The 27692-nt window shown below is 33.0% G+C and overlaps 1 protein-coding gene across 2 annotated transcripts in view; it reads right to left on the bottom strand.

The window, feature by feature from the left end:
- The window catches only part of LOC129941976 (E3 ubiquitin-protein ligase RNF19B-like), a 147373-nt gene that overhangs the window by 85650 nt on the left and 34031 nt on the right, over positions 1-27692 (bottom strand). Inside the window, exon 1 of one of the 2 annotated variants that reach the window (XM_056050867.1) lies at positions 10334-10434. The exons of the other annotated variant lie outside the window; for it this stretch is intronic. The gene's annotated coding sequence lies outside the window, so the exon portion shown is untranslated. Of the gene's footprint in view, positions 1-10333; positions 10435-27692 lie in introns of those variants that run through there. 2 annotated transcript variants of the gene reach the window in all.

Raw genomic sequence — 27692 nt, 5'->3', positions numbered from 1 at the left:
CTGCAAGCGTGCCCGTGGTGGCCATGCAAAACAAATCGAGTTCCAAACATAATGGCATCGAACATACTTTCACAGGAATAAAGAATTTTATTGATATCCAAAAACCTTTTTGCTTTATTTAAAAAAAAAACTTTTGTAGCGCTCTTATTGAAAAACCCTATACTTGAATGTAGTGTAGTGTGGTCACCTTACTATTCAGTTCATATAACAAGACTTGAAGCAATTCAGAGAACATACATAAACCTTGCAACATTCATGGGTCATAGAATATATAGGGTCCGCCAAATAACTTTGTTTTTTGAAAATGGGCATAAAACATATAAGTCGGATGTGTGGCACGTAGCGTAGTCTTGTTGAAACTTCTTCAATTTTGTGAACAAAGATCGTTCAACATGGCCCAATAACGATCGCCATTGACTGTAACGGCCACTCCTTGCTCATTTTCGAAGCAATTATGACCCTTTTAAGCAAACTTGGATCGTCGTTGACGTCATTTAACAGCTCCTGAGAGCGATGTTTATGCCATTGTTTTTTTTAGTCAAATATTGTTTAAACAAGCAAAAATCGCTGAGCTTATAAAAACACGTTGGACCTTAGCAACTACCAAAGATAAAGCAAATAGTGAATATAACTGAACATACAACATACTTTAGGGACATGTATACCAACACAATACAAAACAAATTTTGACCTTCGGACACTCCAGACCCGCAAAGTTTAAAAATTCCGGGTACTTTTTGAACACACCTCGTATAAGTTTTGTTCCTGTTAGTGTTTAAAGAATTGAAATAAACAAAATATTCAAATATGAATTCGAGCAAAGACAAGGAGGTGCAAAGGTTAACATTCGGTTCTTTTTGTAAACCAGCCTACTCGACGTAAACGATAACTTCAACAAAAAGTCATACTTTTGGCAACAAACGTCACCTAATTGTTGACGTCGATTAAAATTAAATACGTCTTAACAATTTATGTATCTCTGGAATTACCCTTCAAAAACTAGAATTAATATTATTCGTTCTAATTTTGTCGATAAAGTGAAGATTGTTTTGTTTTTATTTTTATTTTTATTTTTTAGCAAAATCAACCTTGACATTCAATTTCGAGTCTATTAACTTTGAAATTTTTATCTTTTTGCAATATTGATTTGATTTGATTTGATTAGACTTTAAGTACCTAACCTACATACATATATCTTCCTAACTACCTTACCTACCTACATATATGTACCTACGTTAAAGCTTTATTGTAAACAAGTTTTATAAAATCAATAATTTTATTATTCATGCGATAGAATTGGAGAAGATATTGCAAGCAAGCGAGTCACTGATAATTAAATAAAAACAATATATACATATATATGTATATAAAATTATACCGGTTCTTATCTTTGAATATTATCGCTAACGTGATTTGTTTCTATTTTAGGTAGGTATGAGAAATTCTAATTCGATTTGAGGTCGAATCTGCCTTTTATTAGCACAAATTTTCAAAATAAGTATAGATTCTGGTTGAAAATTAAGTTTAAACCATTTGGAAAATGAATTGAGTTAAAAAGGGGGATTCAATATTTTGTACATCGTTTCCATTTACTACATTGTTTTAGTCTTTTCAGAAGGAATTTACAGAACTTAAAAACCATCACAAAAATTTTTTGTCAAAAACGATTCAGGAGACATTTCCGTGGTTTATCATACGAATTTAATTTGAAAACATTGAATACAAAAAATAAAATTCTCTGATAGTTTTTTTATTTATTTATTTTAAAGTAAAACAGGATTTTCTGCTTAATCCTTATACATACTTTAGACGTGTTCTGAAATACAATTCATATTATTGAAAGAAATATAGAGTAATACATTAGCTGTCATCTGGCATTAAGCTGAGCTGTCATTAGAGTATCAAAAAATCAGTTGAATGTTTGAAATTAACGATAGTGAATAGCTTAGAAATCGAACAATTGGTCACATGCTTAAAGATGAGAAAGTTCTCAGATTCAAAGCTGACGAGCTTGAACTTGCATGTCAGATCGATCGAGCAAACTTGGACTCGAACTCAGACTCTGTTTCATATGCAAAAACACGAGTTCAATCTCTGCAGTTCTGACTCAGTGATATGAGATCTCAAAGCTCTTTGTATGCACTTGCACTGGTTAAAAGAAAAATGTCTTCTGAAAGCCAAAATTAAAGTGTAATTATAAAAAATAATGATGACCTTAGTGAATTTCTTTAGTGAATTTTCTAGTAACTGAAACTAAATAAAGTTTTAATGGAGAAGTCGTAATTACCAGTTTTAAAGGCAAGAAAAAGAAATGCTATTCTTAAATTCATAGAGGCATTTAAAAACAAATTTGGCGGGACATAAGTGAATAAAAAAAATACTAAAAAAAACTGAAAGTAATAAAATAATTCTTAAGGACTGTGAAAAAGAATTGCTTATTTTGATGCTTGTTTATTTTTCATCCGCGTTGCACGTAGCATGTACATTTATTAAGTAGTATCCTTGCGGTTGACGTACTCCTCGTGGTGATAGAGTGGTTTCCTATACGCACATGTGTACAATCCAGAGCACCAAGGGCATAAGGAAACTCATTCTTACTGCTCCATAACCTTTGCGTTTTTTCTATTTTTTTTTTCAGAAGTGTGTGGGAATATGGTGGAATCAGTTGCACGGCTTGCAATGATTGATCATAGATATCATTGATTGATTGACACCAATGTCTTCACCAACACCGCTTTGAAGTCCAGGATCTACTATATAACGTGTGTTTCCAGGATTGGGTTCAAAAACTCATCTGACAATAATTGCAGACCTGTTACACTAAATCTATACAGTTTTCGAAAACCTTCACCGATTGGACATCTTCTATTTTTTATAAACACGATTTGCATCAAAATTATTCAGAAACGCGTCCATTTTGATAATTGTTTATTAACTGAGTAAGAGAAACCCCATCCTCTAAAATTTGTGAGATAGATCTCATGCAATCGAGCGTTTGCTCATCTTTTTGCATTTCAAAACTAGAACTTTCTCACATAGACCTTTCGTCAAGAGATAGATCTCAACACTTTGAGTTCGAATTCAAAGCTTGAGATCGATCTCGGCCTCTGTAATTTTTTTGCATACAATTTTTATTACATTTGTATGGTCATCAATTGATCATAATCGACCAAGACTAAGCGATTGATCGGTAAAATTGAGAAGACTATAAACCTGGGCATCATCATCACAATACAAGCCCAGTTAAATATATTGCTGTGACGAATTCAACTAAAGCTTAGAAGATTAGAGCGATGGAATATACTGCATAATTTAACGTTTTTAAAACGTCAATTATCCACTAATTTGGTTGGTTAAATATGGTAAGGTTATAAGGGTTGATGCAACCGTAAAGGCCGAAAAACATCTCACTTGGATCTCATTTGGTTAGCTATAGGAAGTTTAGTGAGGATTTACGTTTAGAGTGCCTCCCTGAACCATCCTGATTTCTGGGAAAATTTCAGACTTTCGCTTTATTTGGCCATGGAATCCTCGAAACCCTACAAGATTCCAGGGCCGTTAAACATCCTGCGATGTCAAGGAAATTTTAGGGAAGTAGCTAATTTACTTGTGAATCATTGATACTATAAGGATTAAGCATTGATTCGATTTTGACCAAATTTGTCTGCCTTTTCCTTTTCGTCAATGTCACAGTGCTTTGGGACCCAACGGAGGGTATAACCGTGTTGGCTCAGCTAAGTAAAGGGAAGTTCTCTAAGGCACTTCTTTACCAGTTTTGTATTTGGGACAATGGCAGACATGATCTTCATTGCTCCTTGGATTTCTATAAATATGTCTTTGTTTTTGTTTTCCAAATTGTGGGAAATAACATTCTCACTTCTACTTCGACTTGAAAAACATGGCAGTAGTCAGGTAGCTTTATTGCTCTTTTTAGGGAGGAATAATATCAAAAGATATCAGACAGCACCCCCTCCCCAGAAAGCAACTGATGCATTTCTCTCTCTTTCTTTGATATTTTCTTCCCAGGTTTAATTTACGATCAAGAACAAGTCCAAGATATTTTGCCGTGCCAGTGAAATGTAGGGAAACATCACTAAAAGTAGGGCAGTTTATAATTGGAATTTTTCATTATCTCGTGAATAAAACCAAAACGTTGAATCTACAGTTACTGGCAGAGTCTGTATATGCAACGACCTATAATCCACTTAAACAACTTAGTTTCTTTAATATTTCGCTTACAACTAATGTCCTAACTTAATGAAAAATTCAAGAACTGTATAGAAAACATATATGCATATCCTTTCGGAACCTGTAGCAAAAGTACTGGTTGTTGGTGATTTTAATTTACCCAATCTCAATCGGATTCAAATTGACAATAACTTCTACGTTACAATAAACCCGACATCGTCAAATGAGTTTTTATTAACAGATGGTATGTCTCCGTTTTGGAAAAACACTCGATCTGGTATTTTTCACCGAAACTATATGCTCTGAAGCTGTGGACGTCCTCATGCATTAGACATAGTACTTAATTAAAACATAACTAGAATTCAACTCTAATAGGTGTAATTTTGAAAACCTTTTTAACTTATTATGTACGATCAATTGGGATCACTTATTTTGTAACTTAAATATATCGTCAATATTTAAGTTACAAACATTTATTTTTTTTACTCTGTTTGCCTGTTTCTACAAAACGATTCCATTTAAAAAGACTCGAAATAACTTGAGTGTTCCACCATGGTTTGATTCTCATGTTAAAAACTTAAAACACAAAATAAATTATGCTTGGATGAAGTATAATCAAACAGGAACTGATATAGGACGTTCGTTATAATAAAACAACTTTTCACTGAATACTCTAACATCCTATATGTTGATTACATTCGGAAAATGGAATTAAATCTTCAAAATAATACTGATAGTTTTTGGAAATCCGTTAATCGTAAGAAGAAAACATGTGGGTAGCCTAACTTATTGACTGATTCGACATCAAATAGTTATTTAGCACACCCGTTATATGTTCTTTCAACACGTATTTAAGTAACTCGCTGTTTCTTTTTATCTGGAAGAGCTCCTTCATAATACCAGTACATAAAAAAGGTCCTAAAAACGAAAAATATTGCTAAACTATCTTTGATACCTATACTGTTTGAGTCAATCGTATGTAGCTTCCTTTCTTTTCACTGAAATTCAATTATCTGTGATAACCAGGATGGTTTTGTTAAAAAGCGTTCAACTGTTACTAATCTGTTCCACTTAACGTCCTTTTGTTTAGATGTTTTTGAAAAACGTGAACAAGTTGATTGTATCTTAACTGATTTCAGCAAGGCCTTTGAACAAATTGTGTCATAAAACATTACCTACTTTTAAAACTATCACAACAAGGTTTTAACGACTGTTTCGTAAACTGGATCTACTTATATTTGCAAGATAGACGTTATAGTGTTAAGTTAATTTGTTGTGAATTCTAGTGTCCCCCAGGGTAGGCAACTTGGTCCTATTCTATTTGTTTTATTTAGAAATAACTTGGTTTCGATCGTACAATATTCGTCTGTCCTAATATATGCTGATGACATTAAAATTTAAATAAACTCTACATCTGATTGTCTTCTCTTGCAAGAAGACTAAATATTATTCAGGGAATGGTGCAATAAAAATCGTCTGGGGGCGTATTTGCAATTTTCTTATATTACTTAAAATAGTTTACGATATCCCTTTAAAAGTGCTTTAAAAATGCCTTGAATTGAGTTAACTTTGTCATTTTTGTCACCTGTTCTTGATGAAAGAAGACCTTTCAACATATTTTGATATTGTCAAACAAAATTTACTTAAAATCGTTAATCTGCAAGTTCTTGCGGTATGACCGTTGAAAAACAGAGTCCGGTTAACACACGCTTTTAACGGGTGGTTTTTGGCATGTGGTTTTCAATCTGGCAATACTTCTTTCGGAGTTATTTTTTTTGACAGCTTTTACTTGATTTATGCAAATCGTGAACATTTATTACCAAAATAATAGTTCGGTTCATTTCTTCAAAAATGAAGGAGGCCATAATTTTACAATCAATGTAGAATGCTAAAGAGACATGATTAATAACTCTTTCTAGCCTGAATTTGAGGATGTTGATGTAGACGAGCTTTGGTTTCAACATGGGTTGCCTTTTTTCTCGCGACAACTTGCGCTTTTTCTTTGCAACAAGTGCTCGTTTACGAACACTTTTTACAGAATGTGTTCAAACAGGGAGCTTTTTGGTGTTTGGTTTTTCAACTTAACAGCCCGAGTGCGTGATGTTTTGCAGTTTATGGAGGTTACATTAAATAGGTAATCAAATTTGTAGCATGAAGATCAAGAAATCTTGGCAAAGCACTGATCAACAACTTTCTCAGAAATAAATAATTGAAAGTTTCGACTCTTTTCCCCAAAATATCAAAACTCTATTGAGTACATCGCCAAGACTTCTTAAATAAGCGTGTGAAAGACCGAAAAAAGACTTTGACTAAAAAAATAAAAAAATCAAGATTTATTAAGATTTATTAAGAACAAGATCGTTCGAAGAATTAGAGCACGCTACAGATCTGTCACTTGTTCAAATTAAGAGCAAGAGAAACAGTTTTTGACACCGGGGGCAGCTCTTGCATTATACCTTGATCTTTAGGGATTGCGGTGTTGTTAAAAACGGTGAATGCTCTGCACGGCAAGCTAAGGCTGGTATTCTTCCAAAAGGCGAGGTAACGGAATCATTAGCAGGATATTGTGCGTAACAATGTTAGAAGCATTCGTAAATTTGTCACGATAAGCCAAAAAACAAAAGCTGAACTAATCTTGTTCTCAGAGCTCTGAGGACAACATTTCGAAAATCGGTCCGTTTATTGTTGATGCTGATCTTAACTCTTCAAGTACCTCCGATGATATCCTAGTTTACTATAAAAACGTAGGATGAATGTCTAAGCTGTGGTTGATTCTCACTCTGCTGTTATTCCTCTCACTGAGACTTGGTTAAGTGACGACATTTCTAACGCTGAAATTTGCAGCAATAATTATGATGTTTATAGAACGGATAGAAATAAAATCTGCACAGAACAAACTCAAGGAGGTTGTCGATTTGGGTTTCCGAAGCGAATATTGTCAATGCAGTATGATGCAGTTAAAAACCATATCTCACCCTTTCAACATGGATTTGTTAGTGGAAAGTCCACTGCTACAAATCTTACGTTGTTTACAAATTTTTATATAAACGCAATTGAAAAAAGAAGCCAAGTGGATGTCATTTATACTGACTTTTCAAAGGCATTTGATAGGGTAAGCCATAAATTATTATTGAATAAACTCAAATCGCTAGGTTTCTCAGATTTTTGACTGGATTAAGAGTTATCTGTTAAATAGAATTCAAATCATTAAAATCGGTTCCATGAAATCAGTGCCAATTTCAAAATACTTCGGAGTTCCCCAAGGTAGTCACCTGGGTCCTCTATTGTTTTGACTTTATGTAAACGACTTACCGAAATTTATTTTAGATTCACAATATTTGATTTTCGCAGATGACGTCAAGATGTACAGGCTCATAAATTCAACTCTTGACTGTAAACAGCTCCAAGATGATTTAAAGCGATTTAAAACAAGTATCTAAATTGGGCCTTTTAAATGATTTTGGATTGAATATCATTAAATGTTATGTTCTCACGCTTACTAGATATTTCAATCTTATTATCTTTGACTATAGTTTATCTGCGAGTGTCCTGCAAAGAGTTTCTAATCATAAGGATTTGGGAGTTGTATTCGATTCCAAACAGGATTTTAGAATTCATGTAGATTACATCGTGTCAAGAGGTAATTCTATGTTTGGATTTCTGTTTAGAAATTCTAGCGAATTTAAATGTCCTTAAACAATTAAGTCTCTTTTTATCAGTTTTGTTCGATCTTTGTTCGTTGATTGTTGTGTAGTTTCTTAAAATAGAATAGAAAGGATTCAAAAAAGGTTTACGAAGTATTCTCTTATAAAACTTCATTGGACCCTGCCCTTACCAGCATATACATCTCGGTGCGCGTTGATAGATATAAAACCTCTTGAGATTAGAAGAACCTATTTCTTGATTTCACTTGCAAGAGACGTTTTAATTGGTCATATTGATTGTACGGAATTACGTGAACTATTTATCAAACATACTCCAGCTCCTTGTTTGAGGGTTAATCATTTTTTCTTTACAGCCCAACACTCGACTCATTAAGGACTTAATGAGCCTATTATAAAAGCTTGCCTACTTTTTAACAAATATGCCGGTATAATCGAACTGGAAGTTCTAAAACATGTGTTCAAACAAAAAGTTATGAATTATATTATAATTAATTGAATTCATTTTGTAGTACCCGTGGCATGATGGTTAGTGCGTTGGACTGTCCTTGTTAGGTTGAGCTTCAGCTAATCTTCAACTCAATAAAAAACAAAAAGACAGCAGGTGTCGATGGTATATCCAACGTTGTACTAAGACATTTACCGATGGAGGCAATCGAAATTTACACCACACTCTTCAACAATGCACTGATAAGAAAACCATTGTTGTATACTTTATGATATGCCTAACGGTAGAAAGTTTGTTGTCAAAAGTGGCAATGTAACTTCTACCACAACATTCTCAATTAAAAATGGTCTTCAACAGGGAGCGTTGAATTCACCGATTCTCTTCAGCATTTACACCAGCGATCTGATAGGTAGTCTTACAAAGGCAATTGCGTACGCCGATGATCTAATTGCGCACAAAACGGCCCGAAAGTTTGAGGTTATTAGAATTCTCTTGCAGCGTGATTTCGACAAGATTCGCCGATATTGCGACGCCTGGAAACTGAAACTAAATTTCCAGAAGTCTGAGACAATTCTGTTCCGGACACCGCTGGCTAGGGCCACGAGGGATACGTGCAAGAATTGGTGCAAGATGGTCATCGTTGCTCTTCACGGGCAGCCATTAGCGGGCAAAGTAGTGAAGTACTTCGGTATCTGGTTAGATCAGTATTTATATTTCGACAGACTTACAAATGCTGCTCTGACCAGGGAGAGAGGAGCCTTCGCTCTGACGAAACGACTGTTTTTTAGCAGTCGGCTTGAATCCAGAGTGAAGGTTAAGGCTTAAAATTGTAGGTCACTTCCATTCCTGACAACAGTACTCGCACACAGGAATGCTTGAGAGTTGTAAGTCACTAGGCCCTGGTTCACAACGGACTGTTGCGCCACTCAATTTAATTTATTTAAATTAAATTCATTTTGTAAATATTATTAGTAGATATTATGTATTCTTTAAAATTGTCGAAGAAGATATGGAAGCAAAGAGGGATGTGGACAAATATTTCAAAATATTTTATTGAACACGAACAAAACCAAACTTTTTTGATTTATTCATTTTTCTTACACTTAATATAATATTCACAATGTCAATTTTTTATATCATAATTGCAAAAATACATTTGAAGCACACAATTTCTTTGATATAATTTTGACATTTTCTTCTTTTTATTTTTTAATATTCCAAGTCCAATTTTTGCTACTCTAATTTTTGTTTTCATTTTTAATTTTTTGTGATATGATAAGAATATAAATATTTTGAAAACGGATAGGTACCTACAGACGCAAGAAGCCCAAAATAAACAAGACCTGAATTTCGCAAAAGATTAAACAACAAGATACAAATTTTTAAGAAGATTTTCTTGTTTTTATTTCATTATATTTAAATTATTTTGTTTTTTAATAAAACAAGATCAATCATCGGTCAAGCAATATCTATACGAAACGCGTTTAAAAATGACTTCATAATAGTCATAACACCAACTTTAGGTAAGCCGTGGCGTGATGGTTACTGCGCGTAGGACTGTCATGCTAGAGGTCTTTGGTTTAATCTCTGCCTTTGCTACTTAAATTTTTTTCGGGGTACTTCTTGTCATGAAGTGTTTTGTTTTTTTAAATTGGCCATTTGGATTCGGCATAAAACTCTAGGTCCCCTCCATCCATGTCATGATTGAGAGCTTTTAGTCACTAGCCACATATCGTTATCTGAACTAAGGTAAGTCCTTCGGGTATTTTAACAGGAGGAGTATTAATTAATGATAGCAGACAAAAGCTTAACCACATAAAATTTGATAATGTACATTAGGGCCCAGCTAAGCTAATAATTTCCCTCTACTAAGTGTAAACAATTAAATACTGTTTAAACAATTAACAGAAACTTTAACAAAATAACACTTGTGGTTCATTAGACATTAATTATATCTGTTTATGATTCCATAGAATAATTATCATTCAACATTCTATTAAAATAAGTTAATTAACAGAAAGTAAATCGAACTTACAACAACAAAACCAAAACAATAATTCCTCAACATCACAGCATTTTAATGGAAGGGGAAACCATAACATCACATCGATATCACACATCACATCATCGCGCATATAATTATTATCTATTTTTTATGTGGATATAATTAAATTTCGTATTATTATTAACAACTATGCGGTCATTGAATAAACAACAAGTAGGTTAGGCAGTAAGCTAGGCTAAGCACCCTGCAGTTCCTCAACTCTCCAATCCAAACAATACACCGTTTTTTGTACGTATAGAAGTTGCGCGATATCAAAGCAGATAACGATTATTATCATTAATTTCTCATATCACCATCGATATATGTAAAGTTGGCACTGCCACCAAGCGAAGAGCTACAATATCACGCACTCTCCTCGAAGGGGCTCACGGGGGTAAATTAAATTTCACTTTCGTTTTCATTTTCATTTTTAATTTCAGAGTGTAAAATGTGCTGCTGAACGTGTTTTTCGAAAACTCGTTACGTTACGACTACGACAAGCAGCTCAGCGCGAACCACGACGCTCACGAACGATGCTAACGACCGATTGAGGTGAATATATGGACTGAAGTGATGCGCGTCTCGATGGATGGATGGCGGTCGGTCGGTCTCACCAAGCTGTCTGCCTTTGATTAAAAAGGTAAAAATAGTGGAGGTGGAGGTTAGAGGAGGCGGTTACACGCTGTGACTGAAACACCGAAACTGACGTATCGATTGGACAACACACACTGTTGCGTATGCGCGCAATTACACTAAATTGATTTTCTCAAAACTTACACGCTTACGCACTACGAACGAGCGAATCACGTAACGAACTGTATGCAACATTTTTATGTCACTTATTAATCTTTTTTAACTAAGTTGCTTTTCAATTAATAAAGGAACACACGTCAAACATGGAGAAGGGCACTTTGAGATCGTAAAAAGGCTATACACAGAGAGGAATGACAGACGGGTTTAGTTTTTAGGAGCGATAACTGTCACGTTGACAAGCAACTGACCGAGCGATCGAGAGTCCGATACGTCAAAAAGTGTTTTGTTGTTTGTTTTCGTTCTGTTTGTTTTTGAGATACGAAAGACGATTTATTTTGTTATCGATGAAAGGTCATTCGAACGAACCCAATGCATATGCACTGCTCTTACTCGTATGTCTGTATATTTAGAGGAGCGACAAAGTAAAGTGGTCAACTGTGTTTCTTTACGTTTTTGACAGATTGTTATGACATGACTGACAGGAGCAATAGAGAGCACACGGCGGCGAAAACACACAACACCGTTCAATTAATTATTAATTGGACAGACAACAACAACCAACAACGTTTTGAATAAAACTGAGAGTTATTTAAAATAAGACCATAATATCGGCGGAGAGGCGGCGAATAAACAACAATTCGATTTTATTTTTATTTTTCTGTGTACCACATTTCCATCAAAATAAAACCAAGATGTAGGGTAAATTATTGTTGTTTGTCTAGATACACATCTGTGTGTTTAGTCTGGGATTTATATTACCCGTATATAAAAATAATAATAAACAAAAGCAGGAGATAAGGGAATTTTGTTATGAATATTAAGGTAACAACATATGTATTCTATTTAAGGAATACTTTTTTTTATTATTATTATTAATGTTTCAATTAATTTTAATTTAAAGAGTATTTTAATTTGATAATGGTGGTTGACATTATTTCTGGTAATAAAATCAGACTTTCCAATGGGTTTTAATGGTCTTAATTTTAAATCTGACAGGTTTTTCAATGTATCATGACAGGTTTTTGAGATATTAGAGTTTTAAAATTCGAAAAAAACGGATTTAAAGTTTTGTGATGCTATCTAAATTTATGAAGTACCTTTTTTAAATAAAATCCATAATAGTTTTAAAATGTGTAATCCTTTTCTTAAATATTCAGTTGAAATATTTCTATTATTTCACATGATATTTGAAAAATTTTTATAAATCTTTATTTATCCAAAATCTGAAAGAAACATTAAACCATATTTATACTTAAACGATTTTTAACAAAAAAGGGAAAAACGGTTTGAAAGTAATTTTGGTTCTTGTAACAAATCTGTTGTCTAAACAATTATATTACATCAAGTTTTTGAAAACGGGTATTTTGTAAAACTTGACCAAATAGTTAATAGTCTGAGATAGAACTTCGATTTATTAGACTCTCCAATTTGGCGACCCAGGGTATTAAAATTTTTAGATTCATTTCAGTTTGCGATTAAATTTCAGACCACAAGGGCAGTTAATGTGTAGTTATAAAATATTTAGAAAAACAAAATTAACATCTGCCAAAAGTGAAAAATTTAAGCAATAGGTATGCAAATTGTTGTGGACGCAACGCATAAAATGTAAAAGCTACATAGGCATTTTAAACCCAGTATAAATTGTTTACTTTTAGTGCACTTTATTTTCTTTTTATATATTTTTCAAATTAAAGGGTATAAGGACATTAAATATACTATTGTTTACAATGACTGCAACTTTTAAGTCTAAACAGATGGAGAAATTTAATTTGCCGAAAAATATAATAATAATCTGCTTACAAAGTTTTCAATATTTCTATGGCAACAGGAGCAGATAAAAGTGTTTCTAAATCTGTATATAGGAGACAAGATGTCCGTTTTGACCCTTATGCCCGTACATGCTAAAAAATACTCAAAAATACAAAGCTTTTGTCAATATTGTTTCATTTTTTATCGACCAACACTTACAACAGGTGGACGTAAAAATAAAACGAACGATGGAACGGAACGGAACGATGGAACAAGAAAACACAATTTTTATTTCAAAATATCAAAACCAAATCCTTTATCCAGCGAAAATAACTAACTAACAAATTTTGTTCGTAAAATGTCAGAATTTTGAGTCAGAATTAGCGCGGGATGTGGCGCTTTCTAAAACTTAAAAGTTATTTTAAACTTAATTTTGCCGACATGATTTGATTAGGTGTGGAGAAATGCTCGAGTTCTTAATGGTTTTAAAATGGCGTTACATAGGGTATATGTTTAAAACATTTTATATTTGTAGGGTAAACTTGAAAAGTTTTTAACCTAACATGATATTACGATGGTAGAGAAGTCCGAAAACGTTGGTTGGTCCGTTGGCGATTCCATCTGCCCCTTCAACCTTAGCTGTTGGGTAGATTAAGCACAAACTAGATACAATTGGAAATAAAAGTTTTGAGAAGATTGACTTTAGGCGGTTTTTTAATTTGTTTTAAGACCGAAAAAGAAGGCGGTGTTGGTCAAAATTGAAAATTCCAATTTTCTGGAAAAACGCCCAACAGGTTCCGCTGTTGTTTTGCTTACATGGATTAAAATGACTAATGGATTTTGCTTAAGGACCATTATTTTTCTGGTCAATTTCTTGTGCTTAAACTTCAACAAAAGAAAATAACAATTAAAAATCTTTGAAGTATTTCCCACTAATTTTCCTTAGAAAAATAAAAAAATAATAGAATAAAATTAAGAACGGTATACGTGGTTGCCATTCACAGTCGACTCTCCAACGTTTGGCGGTAAAATTTAAAACGACCAGTTCAGTTAACAACCAGCCAACGCAAGATCGGCCGAGAACATTGCCGCGATCCGTGAGAGTGTACAGCAGAATCCGAGGCAGTCTATTCCTCTCTGTGCACAATAACTCGGCATTTCTCAGACTTCAACTTTTTCGCGTTGGGACTTGGGCCTACGCCCGTTCAAGATCCAACTGACCCAGGAGCTGAAAGTTCATGACCATAGACAACTCCGTCTGTTCGCTGACTGGGCTTCGAATTGTTTAGAAGAGGACGCTAATTTTGGCCGAAAAATCATCTTTAGTAACGCACATTTTTTGATGAATGACTTTGTTAACAAGCAAAATTGCAGTATATGGGACGACACCAACCCACGAGAGGTTCACCGCGTTATAATGCATTCTCAAAAAGTTACCTTTTGGTGTGGATTATGGGCTGTCGGCGTAATTGGTCCGTTGAAAACTAATTTCTTATTGCCCTAATTGAACCTAGACCTAGACCTAAACGACATGTGGTTAAAGCAGGAAGGCCGGTGCGCTACGTGCCACACAACAAACGCCACAATTGACAGTTTGCATGAACGATTTGAGGGTAAGGTTATCTCTTGCAGGGGTGATGTGAATTGGCCACCAAGGTCATGCGAACCAGCTAGACTTTTCCTGTGTAATTTGTTAATCCTTTCTATTATATTTCTTACCATTTTTTTCTCACATTTCGGGTGGTATCTCAGCTATTACTTGAATAATTTTTGTTTTTAATACGTCTATAGTTCATATCAAAAAGCATAATCTTGAAACCAATTGACGATGTCGAAAAATCGTGAAATTACATCACCATAAAACTTCTTAAGCAATTAAGATGTGATGTGTGACTTGTTGTCCTATCTTGTTGGCATCACATATCTTTAAAATCGTCAACTAATCGCCAACCAAAAAGGAGTTGAACAACTGGTTAAATTGCTTCTAAAGCGGCCAGGAAATCAATGAATTCTAATCATTTAAAACACTAAAAATTCAGCGGAAATTGATTTATTAAAGTATTTGGACACTGTTGGATTCATAAGCGATTTATCATTAAAATGAAAAAAAAAATATTATGACACTTCTGAGTTTGACAGGTGCCAAATGCCAGAGCAACCAACTTACAAACACTAAATCAAAATATTGAAAATTTGACTGAGCCTTTAATTGAATTTAAGGAATCAAATACAAATGTAATTGTGATAGACTTCAGAATGTTTGAACAATAAACGAATTATAGTACTCGTGGCGTAATCGTTTTGTGCGTAGGACAATCGTGCCAGAGGTCTTCAGATAGAGAGAGAGGTTGTTTCACAGGTATTGACTCTTCCGAGAAGTTGGAAGATTAATTCGTTATGATGAAAAGTGCTTTTTTAAATTAGACGTTTGAATTCGGTATAAAAACTGTAGTAATTCAGTATTTGATTATACGAAAGTTGGGTAACTCCATGTCATAAACCAAAATATACAAAGTATTATTATATTTTATTGAGATTACAATTTATTTTGAAATAATGGAACCAATTTTAGTTCTCCATTTTGAATACAAGTTATTAAAAAAAACACAATTAGTTCTTAAAACGTCAGTTCTTTTTCATGCCACAACCCCGAAAACCAACAATTAAGTGACTGTCTATTAAACATTATCATTGATTTGAGAAAATTTATCAATTAAATACAATCTGTGATGTATACACTTTAATATGTACTACAACTTTCATAATGCAGTGTTCTCTACTTAATTTAAAAAAATAAGAAATTTTCTGTTCAGTTTCATTCGTCAGCCCGTTGTGTGTTATTTAAATTTAAAATTCGTGCGAAATATCGCCGACTCAACGTCAAATCCCACTTTGAATTTTAATGTTGGTAATGAAGTTAGTTGCGGGTCTCACAATTTGACGGTCCCCATAACTGTACCAGAGCTTGGGTTATATTTGTTGTCTATACACGTGCTAAGCCATAGTCGTTATTTTTTGTTAATCTAAAGTTTATTTTTATTTATTCATATTAGACTTTGATTTGTTAAAATGTAGTTTGTTGATATTCGAAATTACAAAAAAAAACATTAGTCCTGATTATAATCTCAAATTTTGTCTTTTTCGTCAGTCCGAATAAGTGAAAGTTTGTGAAAATTAAAGCTCCGTAAAAAGAATATTTTATTTAAATAAAAAAGAAAAATATTTTAGTTTAAAAATACAGTTTTTATAATAAATTAAAATAAAATTTCAACACAAAATAAAAAAACAAAAAACTACTGGTGAGTTTTGTTAAAAATAAAACAAAAAAAAATGCCCTTATCGCGATCTCCAACTGTGAAAGACCAAAATCCAGCAAAAAGAACTTATATGGAAATGACACCGCCTAAAGCATCTAATTCAAAGGTAAACATAAACCCAGTTGGCAATATGGCGATCAGCGAATTAGACAAAATGCTGCAAAATTCTTTGGGTAATTTGTTGGATATAAAGCTGAAAGACGTAGCAACTAAATCCGACATTGAAGGAATAAGTGCTGAAATTTCTATATTGAAACAAAGCAACGCTGAACTAAAGACTCAACTGAACAAAATGGAGTCCCGATGTGTTTTGTTGGAGAAACAAGTGGAGTTGCTTGAAAAAAAAATCAAACGAAAAGAATGTTGTCGTTCATTTGCACCCTACTAATAGCCAAAACGCAGTAGAGAAAGCGAAAGAAATCTGTCTTGATTTATTGCAAACAAACAACTCGGATAAAATAACTACAGCAAAACAAATCGGAAGATCAGCGACAAATGTAATTGTTGAAATGGCGAACAGAGAAGATGTTTTTCGGATTCTTCGAGCAAAGAATAAGCTACAAAACACCGGCACAACAATTCACAAGGACTATCCAGCAGCGGCGAGAGAACGAAGAAAAAGATTAAACAATCTGAGAAGAAACATCACTTCAAATAATAGGGGCATTAAGTGCCAAATTAAAGGAGAAACCCTTTTGATTGATGAAAACAAATTTTTTTTCGATAAAAGTGGCAAAATAATTTCGGACGCAGAAGATGGTTTGTTTACACTTAAACAGCTGGTTGGTGACACATTTGATCTGACAACGCTGGAAGACTGGAATAATGAGAAGTCAACAGAAGACAACACCAGAGCTTCTCAAACTTCAAGTGGTGTTCACACGAGACATGTTTGATTGTAATGCCGTCTGCCATAAAAATAGTTTAATTAAAATTAGAAAAAATGAAAATTGTTTAGAATCTTTTAATTATACAATACTTTCTTATAATGTTGCAGGATTAACCAATAAGACTTTGTTTGTAGATTTTTATGAATTTGTTAATCAATTTGATTTTGTTTTTTTATATGAGACATTTATTATGGAAAATAATTTTACGAATTTTGAAAGTAAATTTAGGAATTTTGAATTTAAATTAGTTCCAGCTGTTAGAACACAATCAAGGGGAAGAGCTAGTGGAGGTTGCTTCTTCGGATTAAAAAAAAATCTTAAAAATATGTGTTGCGAATTTAAAGTATACGAAGGCGTTATTTTTGTTGAACTGTTTTACAAAGAAAAATGTTTCCGAATCCTGCCGACTTATATCAACTGCAATCAATGGAATACAGATTTTGAACAACTAGAAGGTGTAATAACTCGAGGTAAAACATCTAACTTGCTGGTGGTGGGTGATATGAATGCGAGGACAGGAAGACAAGCGGGAAATGAAAATGAGATCCTGGGAATTGAACGAAATTCGAAGGACATTATTGTTAATGCAAGAGGACTGAAGCTTATTGAACTATGCGATACATACGGTTTAAGAATTCAAAATGGAACTAGCTTATCAGATACGAACGGAGAATTTACTTTTGTTGGAGGACAAGGTAGCTCGGTGATTGATTATAGTTTGGTAGGTAGTGAATGGAATGAACTGATTGTTGATTTGGAAATCCATAATGTACCTTACTCTGACCACTTTCCAATCGCCGTAAAATTTAAACTTAATACCAGAGAAGCAAAGGAATCGAGAATTATGAATACCTTACCGAAAATAAAATGGAAATCGAAACACAAGTCAGAGTATCAATTGAGATTAAATAATGCACTGATATGCCAAAGAACTTACGATTTACCTCAGATAGAAGAGATAATCAAAGCATCTTACTACACAGTTAACACCAACACTCAGCGAAACTCTTCGGCACCATGGTATGATGCCGACTGTAAAAAATACAGAAAATTATCGTTTGGCTGGTTAAGAGCGTATAGGACCTCAAATGAGGACTATTTCAGACCTCCTTCCTGCCTTCTTCGTCGATTTTAGAGCTGCTTTCGATATGATCGATAGAAAGGCTCTATTTTATAAGCTATATAATAAAGGTATGTCATGCAAGTTTGGAAGAGTCATACAGAATCTCTACGACGACACAACAAGTAAAGTATGGAATGGTGAAGCGCTTTCGGAAGAATTCAAAACACAATCGGGAGTCAGGCAAGGTTGTACATTGAGCCCAAGCATGTTCGCATTGTTCATTGATGATCTGGTTGACATTCTGCCATGTGGAGTAGAGTACGCGGGGATGATAATAAAACTATTGATGTTTGCAGACGATATTGTTCTGTTGGCAGCCTCTTCTGAATCATTGCAGTTGATGATTAACCGATTATTCGAATACTGTCGGGTTTGGAATCTGATAGTTAACCTTGACAAATCCAAGATTTTAATATTCAAAAGTGGAAGAGGCCGCAAATGTGCAAACGAAAAATGGCATTATAATGGAGAAAATATAGAGGTTGTAACGGAATTCAAATATCTAGGAGTTATTTTCACGCAAAACCTGAGTATGGAAAAACATCTGAAGGAAAAATTAATGAAGGCAAAATGTGCAATCAGTGCTACATGGAATAGATGCTTTCATAACAAAAGTATAGCACACAGCAGTAAATTCAAATTATTTGAAGCGATATCAGCATCAATCCTTTTCTACGCAGCTCAGACATGGGGTACAAGGCAGTACGATACGGTGGAAAATCTTCTACGATACTACTGCAAAAGAATCTTCCAGCTTCCGCGTAGCACACCTAACTACGTTATCATGTTAGAAACAGGAATCTCGCCATTGTTCATTCGAACATTAAAAATGCAAGTGGATTATGTCACGAAAGTCTTGAAGATGGATGATAATCGACTACCTAAAATAGTAGCTCTTGAAGTCATAAGGACAAAGACAAGTTGGTGCGCTGATTGGTTGGAACTTGCTTCAGAATGTGGGATAGTCTTAAACCTGTGCAGTGAAGAATTAGAAACTTCGCTTTATCAACTCATTGCTGCAGTGGACTTAAAACATCGTGATAAATATATAAATGAGGCAACAGGATCTATCTACAGACAACTATACAGCCAATTGAATCATAACCTGGAGGAGAAAAATTATTTTAGGGATGACAATAGTACAGCCGAGATTTCAATGATGGTTAAACTGCGGAGCGAACTTATGCCACTGAACTACATACCTCATAGAGATGATTTACCCATTGTGTGCTCTTTGTGCAACTTAGGTGAAAGAGAAGATAATTTTCACTTTATGGGTAAATGTCCGATCTTAAGAGAAATCAGAAGGGATGTACTCGGAAGTGACATGTTGACACAAAGCCAAATTATACAACTGCTTAACAATATGGATATACAAAAATTATACAAATACTGCAGGCTAGCTCTTCTCTACAGAAACAAAATCATAAATGAAAGCTTCTAAGATAAACAAATTTTTTTTTTTTTTTATAAATATATTTTGCAAAAATACATACGAATTATTGCTCAAAAACAAATTTTCATATTATGTGAAATTTTCATGTGTTGTCAACTAGGCAGACGGCAAAATGCCATGCTTTTATGTTTTTGTAAATTAGGAATTTAATCATTGAAAAAATAATAAAACCAATCTAAATCTAAATCTAAAATCGTCAGTCCTGTGTCAGGTATATTGTTATTGTTCTTCATTTCATGATCATTAGAACTTTTAAGATTAATATTGTTAGATTTTGTTTACAAGTATATTGTTTGTTGATTACTTTTGAATATTTAGTAAAAATGTGTAAAAGTAGTAAAAAAGAAGTGAATAACGTTACGTTAAATGTCAAGAGTCTTTTTGAAAACTCTCATAGTATTCTCTCCCAGTATTACATATTAATAATTATTTTTAATTGTCATTATAAGTAATTTTAAATGATCATTATTAAAACCTAAGAGATTTTTACTAATTTGTATTCCATTTAATTATAATACTTTCAAAACTGTGTATAACATGTATCAGTACTATGTTACCTCGTCAGTCAAATTCTGAAATTTGTAATATCTTACTATGTACAAAAAAGTGACTGGCCCGATTGGGAACAATATATTAATTAGATTAGCTATCATATACACCCGAATTTGTAGAAGTTTGATTTAATAACTATTGCAAACAAAATATCTTTAAAAGTTACCCAACTTTTGTATAATCACCCATAACTTTTCTAACAGATTAAATTTTATAACGTCATTTAAAAATTTCTAATAGGGTATACAATTAAATGCATAACCAACAATGTGTAGCTTGCCAATAGTTGTTTTATCTCATTTTCTTCTCCCAATATGGACATCGAACACAAATAACACGAGAGTACTCTGCTCACCTTTACAACAAGAGCCGTATCAAAATCAATGTGCCGTGATGGTGCTATATGCCAGGCAGGCTTGCCATACTTTTTTTTAACTTTTATTGCAATTTGTTTTGTTTTACTCTAAATACCGAAAAACTAAAATTTAATACACAATTTAATAAAAAATGTTCATAAATTAATAAAGAAAACTGATTATTATTTCAAATTAAAAAAGAGGTTTGGATGCGACCCACACCGATAACTTCCTATCCCGTCTGTCTATTTGTCTTGTTTAAAAGTTTGTAGGTTTTCGTGTTGGGATAAAAAAGTTGATAGATGAATTATTATTATTATCTCTGAAATAACAAGTTTGAAGACACTATTTTTAATTTTTGAAAAGCTATTTGAGTCGAAAGCAAATTTTTACCAAGTTTTAGTATTGTTTTTTTTTGTTAGATTTTTATTGTTTGTACAAAAAATTGTCGATTCGATTTTTCTCATTTTTTAAAAGATAAAAGTAGTTTAAAGACAAAATCTCAAGGTTTCGAAAATATTTTTAAGTCGAAAATCAATTTTTACCAACTTTTATTAATTTTTTGATTTAGGTTTTTATTTTTTTGTAAAAAAAAACTATCAATTCGATTCTTCTTAATTTTTTTGCGAATGTTAAAAACAATATTTTCTCATGCGTCAAAATCAGTTGGAAGCCATAATCTCAAATTGTTGAAAAGATATTAGAGTTGAAAATCAATTTTTACCAACTTTTTTAAATTTTCCTTTCAGTTTTTATTTTTTGTAAAAAAAATCTGTCAATTAGATTTTTCTAAAAAAATTACTAAATGTTGAAATCAATATTTTTCAAAATATGAAAGTACTTTAAAGCCAATGTCTCAAACTGTTGATAAGATATTTGAGTCAAAATTCAATTTTGACCAACTTTGAGTACTGTTTTTTTAGGTTTTTACTTTTTATTAAAAAAACTGACATACGCACGTACGGACGTACGAACGTAAGTACACACGGAAATGGATTATCGTTTCACTTTCTCTTTGGTCACTACAACTACGGAAAAAGGTGTTGTAAGAGATACCCAACTTCTCTGCATGAACTCCTATAGGCCAATGTCCGGTACAAACCGCAACAATCCTGGCTATATCTTGCCTTGGCCTGCATAGAAGATCGTTTGTACAGGTTTTATTATAGTTGAGCCATATCTTCCTAGATATAATGCATTTGGCTAAATTGCTCCACCTTCGGTTTGATTCAGTTTGGTAGATAGAAAAGATTTTACCCTTCAGAGCGCCAAGAGGAATGTTAACCATTTCCGCAAGTGAGATATGAAGGGCCGATCCTTGCCTGGCTAGCTCGTCAGCCCGTTCATTTCCCACGATACCACTATGGCTAGGAACCCAGATCAGGGTGACACCGAGGTTAATATTCAGACTCGCAAGCTCATCGCGACATTGCTGGACCAATAAAATTTTGGGCTTTGTTTAATTATCTAAATGGAATTAATCCATTCTCGAATGAAGTCTTCTACACCGAACTTAACGAGCGATTCCTCTATGGATTCTGTAAGGACGTTGTTAAAAGCACCTTCTATGTCTAGGAAGGCGGGAATAGTAAATTCTTTACAATGGATTGTTTGTTCTACAGTACGCACTACCTCATGGAGGGCTGTCTTCGTAGATTTGTCCTTAAGATAAGCATGCTGAGAGCTTTAGAGAGGTCGTCCAACTAGGATTTCTCTAATAGTTTAATCAAGAATGCACTCCAATGTTTAAAGCACAAAAGATGTTAAGCTTATTGGTCTGAAATCCTTGACGGATTCGTGGCCTCGCCTACCCACTTTCGGGATAAAAACTACTTTGACCTGTCTCCATGACATGGGCACATGTTTGAGAAGGAGACATCCTTTGAAAATTTGTTCCAGCCATTTAGCTGCCACATCATGCAACTTATGAAGCATAACTGGCAGTATATATGCCATCCATGCCTGGAGACTTATATGGAGAGAAAGTATTGATGACCCCCAAATTATTTTCCCTGGTTATAACGGAATTGACTTTCTCCACATGAGCTACGTTTAGCTCTGTGGTTTCAAGGAGAGGCTGTCCAGGATCCATCAGGCTTTTTTTAGAAATGAAGGATTACAATGTTCCTTCGATAAAACTTTGCTGAGCCTTGCGGAGTACTTTATGTCTTCGATTGATTGACAGTATTCTCTCCAGCCTTATCTTTTGGCTGATGACAGGGCTTCTTGTAAATTTTAAGAGAGTCTTTATACGGTTGGTAAAACTTATGTTTGTGGCAGATATTAAAAATTGTCCACTTCATTTTCCTAAGACTGGACAGTTCTTCATTCCACCAAGAAGGAAGGATTTTACGGATATTTTTAACTGGGCAAGAGACTCTAAAAGCTTTACTTATAGAAGTTTCAAAGGTTTTCACCTTTGATTCAAGGTCTCCTATCGATTAAGTGAGATTCGGTAAGTTGCTTAGTTTGGAATTCGCAATTTGACCGAATTTCGTCAAGTCAGTTCTTTTGAGATTTCTGTAAGGCGGAGGGTTTTTCGACTCGAAATTAATTTGAAAAAGAATCCACTTGTGATCCGAAAACGAATTCAAAGGGGAAACTCTCCAATTCTTCACTAATAAATTACGGTTGTTTATTTAAGTAACATCAAGCACATCCTCCCATCCATCATAATTTTCCGAGCTCGGAAAGACGAAAGTGGGAGTATTGCCTCTGTTACAAATGGTCATATTATGTTGGTATACTTGCCTCAGTATGATAAGAGTATTTTGAAAAAGCTGACATAGCTCTAAAATTTGTGGTCATTGCACTGCATTTTTGTCTGGCTCAGAATAAAAATCTTCAATTTAGTTTACAATAATGAGTCTATTCAATTTTGTCTACTTCCAACTTTTCAAGAGATTAATGACGAGAGAGCAAATCGATATGAAAAATTTTAAAGCCCAAACCAGACTCAGCCGATTGAGAAAAGAATATCTCAAAATTTCGAAAACAAAAACTAACATATTGTTAAACTAAATTTTTAACCGGAATTTCTGAAAAGTTGAATCGCGCAATCTGGCAAGCCTGCTCTTTGCATGCAACAATGATTAGACTACGACTTCTCACATATCCCTAGATTCATAGACGATTCTTTTAATTGTGATGAGATTGCGGTCAGCTGATGCTTGGTCAGCACTTAGCGAGCATCAACGAGCAAACTTTTCATCGATCGTCAATATTTTGACGTTGATAGTGATTAGTGAGCAATCAATCGTCATGGAAAGGCCAGCTTTTTAACGCCAAAGCTGTTAGCAGCATTTAAGCGAGATTTGCGTTTGCGTTATTGTAAACATGTTAAACATCATGCGATTTTTTAATTTGTATTCATATATTTTTTTTCATATTTTTCAGATTAAAAAATAATTCTTTGCAATTAATTAATTCACTTTTATTATTACTTTGGCATAAGATGAATGTTATTCAGCTGTCGAGTGCACAATAAAAGTCGAGTGGTATTGTTTAAATGCGGATTTGCATCGATGCTTGAACAAAAGTGCAAAATTAATGTTTTTTTTTGTATTTGTTATTCTTCGCCTGGTTTACAACAATTTTAACATTTTTTATTTATTTTTTTATTATTGTAAGATAAATGTTTAATAGAGAAAGTATACATTCATTGACGGTTGTTTTGTTTTTGTATTAAGAGAAATAACTCATTTTATTTATTGCACGTAATTAAAGACGTCAATCATTGGTGAATAAAATCAATGCGGAAGGCAATCTTGGAATGAATGAATGTTTTTTTATTTTGATGAATATTACGGTTCATGGAGTGTATTTCAATTGATTCGAAATTTTTTTAAGGAAAATGTATGGTGCAAAAACTGGATAAGACCACTTTTCAAGTTTTTTTTTCTAGATTAAAAAGACCTTCGTTATTAAAATACCCTTTTATTAACTAGGTCATCAACAGTTCAATTTACAATCCATGTAAACAGAACCATATATGCAAATTGTACACACAGTGGCGGACAAAAAAAAGACCTTTATTTCATTGAGTAAAAATTGCACGATGCTAGTTAACAATTTACTATATACCATTTTATTTGAAAAAAAACATGAACACATCTAAATAAGGACAGATTGTTGAACAAACAAAACAAACATACCTTAATATTTTTGCAAATGTCAAAGTGACAACATTGAATTTGTATTCTGTTTTCATAACTCGCCGTGGTTTATTTGCGTTAAAGTTTAAGTTCGTTGCAACTATTTTGGATATTAACACCGAAGAATATTAAAAATTTATTATACCAGGCCAAAGAATTATTGTTTAGTAAAAAAGTTTAAATGAAATGTGCATTAAATTATTGAATATCTGCGATAGATCTATTCCTCGTCAAGCATCTTCAATACCCAGAGGCAGCTACAATGCTACAACTGTTGGCTTCGGTGTGAAGGTTGGTGGCAGTGGTTGTGGGTACTCAGGAAGGTATCTAAGATTGCGACAATAAAGACAAGCATTGTCCAGAAAAGGAGCGTGTTTTTCTTGGCAGTCCAACCAAATACAAAAGTGACCTGTTTTGCTGTGATTGATTTCTTGGATGTATTCGATTTTAAGTATTCGAAAAGTTGTGCATGTTTACATGTTTGAAAAGTTTTAGAAAAGTTTATTTACCAACATCAGATTGATTGACATTTCTTCCAAAAAAGTAACGTTACTAGAACTTGCATATCTGGAGAAATAGGTAACCCACGGTTTGTAATTGGGTCTTGGATGTCAAGATTTTCAACCAAGAACCGAACTGTTGTTTTATCAAATCTATACCTGTAGTAAAATTCACTATCGTCCGGCTCTTAGAGAGGATTTGCTCGAGTTTTAAAACTTTTAACTTTCCTACACAACACTGAATCCTCAAATCATCTTCCTTTGAAAACATTTTAAAAATAATTTACTTTTAATGATATCTATAAATAAATTTTATTTTACAATTTATCAATTTTAAAACACTTTGTCACATTTGAGAAAAATGACATGTCATACAGATTTAGTACGATACTAAAAAGATAAAGTAGCCATTTGGTGATTTAAACTTTAGTAAAATGTTAAGAAGATAGTACGATGCTAAACTCGTTTAAAATTATCAAAATCCTTTTTTTAACCTAGTATCATACTAAAAATGATTTAACATCGTACTAAATCGTCTAAAATTTTGCGCCAATAATGTTTAAAGGATAAAAGTAGTTTAAAGCCAATATCTCAAAGCTTCCAAAAGATATTTGTGTTGAAAATCAATTTTTACCAACTTTTATTCATTTCGTTGTTTTTTATTTTTGTAAAAACAACCGTCAATTCAATTTTCTCATTATTTGAGTCGAAATTGAATTTTTACCAACTTGTTAAAATTTTGTTAAATTTTCTTTTCAGTTTTTTATTTTTCGTAAAAAAACCTGTCAATTCGATTTTTCTAAAAAAAATTCCAAATGTTGGAAAGAATACTTCTTATAAGTCGAAAAATTTTGGAAGCCATAGTCTCAAATTTTTAAAAAATATTTGAGTCGAAAATCAATTTTTACTAACTTTTAGTAATGCTTTTTTTAGGTTTTTACTTCTTACTTTTGTTCTCAAAATTTTACAGAATGTTGAAAACAACATTTTTGACAAGATAAAAGTAGTTTAAAGACAATATCTCAAAATTTTAAAAAGATATTTGAGTCGAAAATCAATTTTTACCAACTTTTGTTAAGGTTTTTAGTTTGTAAAAAAATCTGTCAATTTGATTTTTCTTAAAATTTTACTGAATGTTGAAAAAAATAGTTTTTAAGGATAAAATTAGTTTAAAGCCGATGTGTCAAATTTTTGAAGAGATATTTGAGTCGAAAATTAATTTTAACCAACTTTTAGTAATTTTTGTTTTTTTTAGGATTTTACTTTTTGTAAAAAAAACTGTCAATTCGATTTTTCTCCAATTTTGACTGAATGTTAAAAACAATAGTTTTAAGGATACAATTAGTTTAAATTTTTGAATAGATATTTGAGTCGAAAATCAATTTTTACCAACTTTTTTTGGAAAAAAACTGTCAATTAGATTTTTCTCAAATTTTTGCTGAATGTTGAAAACAATAGTTTTTAAAGGATAGAATTAGTTTAAAGCCAATGTCTCAAGGTTTTGAAAAGTTATTTGAGTCGAAAATCAATTTTACCAACTTTCATTAATTTTTTGTTTGGTTTTTATTTTTTTTTGTAAAAAAACTGTCATTTCGATTTTTCTTAAAATTTTTCCGTATGTTAAAAACAATATTGTTTATCAGATAAAATTTGTTGAAAGACTTAATCTCAAATTTTTGAAAAGATATTTGAGTCGAAAATCAATTTTTACCAACTTTAAGCAATGTTTTTTCTTATGTTTTTACTTTTTGCAAAAAAGCGTTAAAAAACGTTATTTTTCGTTGCACAAAATTGTTTTGAAGATGAAATCATTTTTTATCCGTAAATTTTCGAGGTGACAATTTTTATTTCAGTTTTTTTTTATTTATAAAAGCTACTAAGATTCTTAAAGGTACTAGTTTTCAATACTTCGTTCCGTAACCATTCAAAAGGCATGGCTTTGATTTGATTAAGTTCCTTATGATTTCTTGGGGGCTACTTTCCCAAGCAATTTCTGATTGCGCAAATAGGGAATCTTTATTTTAGCATTCGTTGAATCGTACGCTTTACAGGGTGGCGCACGAATCATGCTACAAAAATAAAATGTTATTGTTTTTGTATTACACGTTCAAGTCTGATGAGCAAAATTGTCGTATTTGATATCAATCAAATCAAGAAATGCTCCATGAGAAGGAACTGCACCTTAAACTGAACCCAGTATCTTTGTAGTGCACAATTTTATCAAGGTGTGTAGTCGGGCTATATTCCTTTGAGGAAATAACGGTGTGACAGTAGCTGTCAATGGGAACCATTATTTAAACAAGTTGAATGATTTTTTTTTTCCTATGCGCTATTGCACACATAGCCAGATTTTTTTTGGCAGAGCTTTAGCGAAAATTCCCAAACACATTTTTTCCAGGAACTTCACTTTTCGCTGGCCCCAAAGGTCACCTGACCTGACTGCACCAGACTTTTTGTATGGGGTTATGTCAAGCAGTAAGTGTACAAAACGAAACCTAGG

The sequence above is a fragment of the Eupeodes corollae genome, chromosome 1 (assembly GCF_945859685.1).
Source record: "Eupeodes corollae chromosome 1, idEupCoro1.1, whole genome shotgun sequence".
Lineage (NCBI taxonomy): Eukaryota > Metazoa > Arthropoda > Insecta > Diptera > Syrphidae > Eupeodes > Eupeodes corollae.
The sequence above is the reverse complement of the archived record's forward strand: the minus strand, read 5'-3'. Positions and strand labels throughout refer to the sequence as shown.